The sequence below is a fragment of the Vipera berus genome (genome assembly GCF_964194415.1).
Source record: "Vipera berus genome assembly, chromosome: 3".
In the NCBI taxonomy this organism is placed as follows: domain Eukaryota; kingdom Metazoa; phylum Chordata; class Lepidosauria; order Squamata; family Viperidae; genus Vipera; species Vipera berus.
In genome coordinates this window covers 51,565,467-51,571,557 of record NC_138204.1, presented here as the reverse complement: position 1 = coordinate 51,571,557, position 6,091 = coordinate 51,565,467, and positions in this window count along the sequence as shown.

The following is a 6,091-nucleotide window of genomic DNA, read 5'->3' as shown; positions in this document are numbered from 1 at the left end:
GTGCATAGCGCTGCCTCACCATTGGTGGTCGTCATAGTGAGGGCTGAAACCTCAGCCTGGCACAATTGGGCCTTCCAGAGCTTCGCTCTTCTTTCCTGCAGGCAGAATGTGTAATTCAGAGGCTTGTGAAACCTCTGACGAAGGGGAGGGGTAACTTGGAGCCAGTCCATGAATTTTAACAAAAAAGCTTGTGTTCAGCAGCTTTAGCTGCTATAGCAACATGGCTGCAGATAAAGAGTGTTGGCTTTTCCACCTTGCAACTCTCTTAGAGGGCAGGCAAAGAGAAGTAATTAATGCCTATGGCCATCATGGCAAGGGAGGGTACTCCACCAGGCTGCCTCTCATCAGCTTGCTTTGGCAGCAAGAGAGATTTATGGCTGCCATGGATCTTAGGCTTGCTCTTTAAACCTGACAGCAGTTTTTAAAAAATCTTGGTTAATGCCAAGCAGGGACTATACTTTCACAGGTCTATTATAATATGTAGGGGGAGGGGAAGTCATCTGAAGCAAACTGATGTACAGTTTTAACATTCCCATCTATGATAAATGTTATTCATGTCCTTTTACCCATTTTGGGTTGTATTTTTGTAGCTTCTAATGTTTTAATAAAGATAATAGTTGTTATTTGTGTATTATTGCCTTTTAACTTTCTTGTATGCTGCCAAAAGTCATTTGTTTTGCAAGACAGGTGGCCATATAAATTTGAAAAATAAATTTAAAACATACATTTTCATCAGAAAATTCAGCCAATAGTCCCCCTTTGATATCCTCTGTACTTGACTGCTAATTGTTTTTCTTTAGGAGCCAATGCACAACAAAAACTGATGCAACCCCTAGTGTCATGGTGTCTGTGGGATGTGGTCAAAAAAACAAGCTGGTAGCCACCATGTTGTGACCAAAACACCACTTTTGTTTATGCATGTTTGCCACTAAAAGAATAGAATAGAGCTGGAAGGGACCTTGGAGGTCTTCTAGTCCAGCCCCCTGCTCAAGCAGGAGGACCTATACCATCTCAGACAAGTTTTCAAAGATTGCCTGAACGTAGGCACTGTAGGAGCCATGTGGATCTCCAGGACAGATGCTGTAACGACTTTCTGGATTCTATTAATCAGCATTGTTTAATTGATGAAACCCAGAGCAGGCCAACCTGTCAGAGCAAATAGGATGGGCAGACAGGCAGTGTCTCAAATAACAAAGCCATGCAGGGTTTTATAGGTGACAACCAGCACTTTGACTTCACCAGAAGCCAGCTGACAACTAATGCATCTCATGTATAAGGAATGGATATAGTGAGGCTTGCCCATCATTGCTGGTTCTGCGGCCTTTTACACCAGGCATAACTTCCTAATGGTCTTTAAGGGTGACCAAAGTATGGATGATTGTGAGAATGGCCTCTCAGTCCAGAATGTATACATCAGATGCACAAGATGAGTCAGTGCAAAGGCCCGCTTTTCTATAGTTGCTTCCTACTTCTCAAACAAGAGCTGTGACTCCAGGAAGATCCCCCAATTGCACACAAATCCAAAACAGGGCAGTGCAACCTCATCTTACGATGAAAGTAGAAAATCAAATACTTCAGCAATATCACTGAGTCAGCCAGAAGTCCAGATGTACTGTACTGATGATACTTGATATCAAGCCAATAAATAATGTCCTCCAAAAACTTCATCTAGATATTCAAGGGGGGGGGAATTGAGACCTGAGATGTGTCACATTCTCAGGCTTGATCTCTCTCACCTCCTATCAACACAGAATACTTTAGGCCTGTGGCCAATGTCCATCTTCCATAGGAGCCATACCTACCTCCAGAGGAGTTTGAATATGATTGCCATCATTCTCAGTCAGTATTATCACTAAAAATCTGCAATTTTTAACATTAAATTTAACATTTAAACATTCAGTTTATAATTCCACCTGATCAGAAGATTTTGTGTGTTCGTTCGTTTATACTCATGTCTCAAGGTTAAATTGCTTGCTGTTGATGTGATTGTAGTCCATAAAACAATAAATCTGTCACTGTTTAAAGTGCTACAAAAAGCTGTTGTTTTGAATGGATACTGTTGTGTGATCATTTCACCATATTCCAAATTCATGGCACAGTTAGCGAGAGATGATGTCTGCCTACATTATTTAATGATTACTTCAAAAAAAAGACATAAAAAGATCTCATATTCTTACATCCCAAGTTTAGAATTTAGTCCTCAGAAAGACTAAAAGTTTGTCAGAATTTAAACTCTTCAGTTTTGAAACTTTCACATAAGAGAGTTTTTGAATTAAGTAGTTGAACAGTGTTTTCAGGCATCTTTTTAAGTCCTCCAAACATGTTTCCATCTACTTATAGTTTTATGGTACAAAAGCCTTCTTATATCCAAACTGACTTATATGCCACATATAAGGCAGACATTTTTTCCTTTAAAGTCCTCAATATGACCAGCACTATGATAACATTAAACTTTGACAGAAAGAGATTTCATGACATTCCTTCCACTCCCTGTTCCCAGGGCTACTGTACATTGTGATTTTCGGGTGGCCTTTGACCCTTTCACATTTATAGATTCTCCCTCCATAAAAGTGTTATTACAATTATATTACTATAATTATCAATATTTTATTCATATTCTTCAGAAAAATATTGCAGATATTGTAATCATTGCCAATTAATTATGATGTCTATCACATATCATAGTTACTAAATTTTAGTAATCGCCCTATGTCTAGAGGTTACAAATAATTCCATTGGTTTGATCTTTAAATTGTATGCATTTCTTCTTGTTTCAATGAAATGTGTTGTTTTTGTGTTGTCTTTAATCATTATATAGTAATTTTGTTGACCCTAGACCTTGTGGCTACTAATGGATGTCAATCCAACCAATTCCCTCCACTCATCTTCCCAGCATTTCTGGGCAAAAAAGCTTTTTCCAGATTTAACATGGTACCACAATAGCTGCAAATTTCAACACAGATCTGCAGGTTACTAACATGCATTAATTCACATTTTTTGACAGTTGATTTTTCCTCAGCATAATTTTTCAGCCTCTCAGGATTAGGAGATTTTTGTTTTGTTTTTTTTTGTTTTTGCTATCTAGAGAGCCACCAAACAGTGCATGCAAGGAGGAGGCAGAGGTGGGAGCAAGAAGCAGAGAATTACAGGGGTGCAGTGTATGTGTGGAATATATATTAGACCCACCCAAAGAAAGGAGGACTTATGGGTGGGCACAAAGGATAATCAGCCATTGGCCAACTTGGGGATAGCTCAAGTGAATTCTGATTAGTAGGCAGTGCAACAGGCTCTCTTCATACATGAAAATGCGGTAGTATTGAAGACATTGCTTGATCACATCAGTACTAGTCATCAAAAACATTTTTTCAGACTTTTTTTCATGAAGCTTTGGGGGCTATTGAAGAGCCACTGCCTTAATGATTGCATCAGCTTTAATGCACAGACCCCCTGAAATGAATTGCAGAAAGGTGCTGTGTTTGCCCTTAGCCTCAAGTACTTCTTCTAAATCATTTCCAAAGTGTACCCTACATAGTGACCAATGTTCTTGATGCAAGGTGTAGATTCACATAAATCAGATCTACCCATAGATATAGTAATATAAATGTTGGCATGTAGTTTTGAAAAAAGATAAGAGATTACCAAGAAGTATAGGCAGTCCCTGGGTTAAGAAGGAGATTCATTCCTAAGTGTGTCTTTAATCTGAATTTGCACATAAATCAGAACTTGTACTTATAAATGGGCTGCCTGTTACTAAAAATGGTGGATGATATGCTCCTTCCTTGAGCCACCAAACCACTTAAGCTATACAATGTTTTCATGAACCACTGAAAACCACTGAAAACAGGCTGTGTATTAAAAACATGTGATTTCAGTGGTTCATGAAAACATTGCATGTCCGCCATTTTAATAATAGGCAGCCTGTTTGTAAGTACATGTTCCCCATAAGTCAGACGATCTTAACCCAGGAAATGCCTGTATTCTAATTTAAACATGCTTTGTAAACAATTGGGGAACAGAAATAGGGCTAGCTTAAAAGGCTGAGTCTCTGTCCCAGGAGCATACTTGCTTTCTATTCAGCATTGTCTTCCTCTGTATTATTCAGTGCCTAGAACAGCTACTGAGAATATTTAACCTTAAACACCTTTTATCTTGCAATTAGACAAGTGCTCCATTATCCATTCAGATATTAGCAAATGAAGCACTCTTTTAATGCAAAAGACATCACATCTGTAAGATATTCTTGCCGAAAACTCAGCTCTCCAAAAGGCTTTAAAAGTTATATTACTTTTAAAACAATAAGAACAAGTTGGTGGTGTTATAAGCAAGAATGTACTATATTAATTAATGTAAACATGACTTAAACACTATGGTTGCTCAGACCTATATATAGTACCAAATTCAAATTGATTTACCTCTAAACAATAGACCAGTGCAGAACTTTGAAGAGTCTGTGACAGAATGGAAAATCTAAAAGATGTTATGTAACTGACCAAACAAACAAACAACTTTTGGCTAATAATCTGAAGGTGGGAAAATGCTGAGAGAGGAAAAGATATGGGATATCACACCAAATGTAAAAATTGTAAAAATTGAAATGGCTAAGAACTATCAAGAAGGAGTTGAATGAAAATTGGAGAAAGGGAGAAGAGAAGAAGAATGGCAGGCAAGCAAAGATGGAATTGGGCTTTCTTGGGCTGCTAAAGAAAAGCAAATTCCAGCAGGATTCAAGACGATCAAATTGGTTTTCGTGCAACAATCCCTTGTAAAAAAAATGACACAATATGGAATAATTTCTGTACTAAACACAGATATCCAGAGAGAAAAAAGGAACTGGAGACCCCAGAAAAAAGAACCCATCAGAAGCTGCCAACTAAGGTTAACTGAGCCCTTGATTAATTCTTTGTGAAATTCATTAGCAGCAACTTATTAGTAGCTGTGCTATTGCCAGCAGAGTGATAGTTAATTTTTGAATTGTAGAATAGTTAAGTCATAGGGAATTTGTTACATTCCAACTTCCAACTTCCAAAAGAGGAGGGAGGGGAGAACTGTTTGTACATACTAGCTGAATTCTGTTTGTTCAGCTGACCTCCTTTATTTCTGTTATACAGAAAAAATCTGAGAATACAGAAAAAAATCTGAATGGTTCTGAAAGATCTTGTATATGATATTGTGTTTGGTCAATACAAGTCATGGCAGAATCACTTTGCTTAAAAGTGCCTCTTAAAAACGGCCTTGCTTGGCAACGCAGCCTGCCCTGGCTTTTAAAGAATGAAATAAAGATGCCACGTGCTCTGTGCTGAAGCCTCTTCCAGCTATTGGCATGAGAAAGAAGCTTCCAGAAGCAACATATGAAGGCACATTGTGTTCCTTGCAGCACAAAGCATTTGACTGAAGCAAAGCACAGCTGTCTCAAATAAGCCCATTACGTGACTGGACAGAGGGCCATCAGAGTTTCTCCTAGTGTTCAGGATAGGATCAAGTCCTCACCTACTAGTAAGAATGTATATTTTTTTTAACTAAGGCATCATCAAGTTCATACATTGACGTGTATAATTCCCTTTACCTGAATATGACTTGCATAATTCTCTTCCCCCTAATGATGACCTCACAAGGTCATAACCCTAACTGTATATGGTATGTTGAATCTAATCCCATCAAGAAAAGGATGACAGTTAATTCAGGGGTACATGATTAGCTTAACTCTAAACCTAATTCTATGGATATTCAAACAAAAATAAAGTGAATAATTAACAGAACCCTAGTCAGCATTGTGTTTGGGAGACAAACCCTATTTTGTGCATTGTAAAATAAATAATAACCTAATATGCTTTTAATTTTTGTGGAGTTTTTTTTAAAAAAATAATGCTTTGAATACAGGAAAATCAGTCCCCAAAATGCAGCCACACCCTGCATTTGTCCCCTTTTCCTAAAAGTTCCATTCTCAAGAGATTTTAAAATCATTCCCTCATATGCACAAAGTACTTTTTAAGCCACAACAATCCAGAGTGATTAACTTAACCTTGATCCCAACTCCAAATCAATATGGGTCCGAATAAGCCTCAAAAGAAATGAAATCTACAGATAGCTTTAC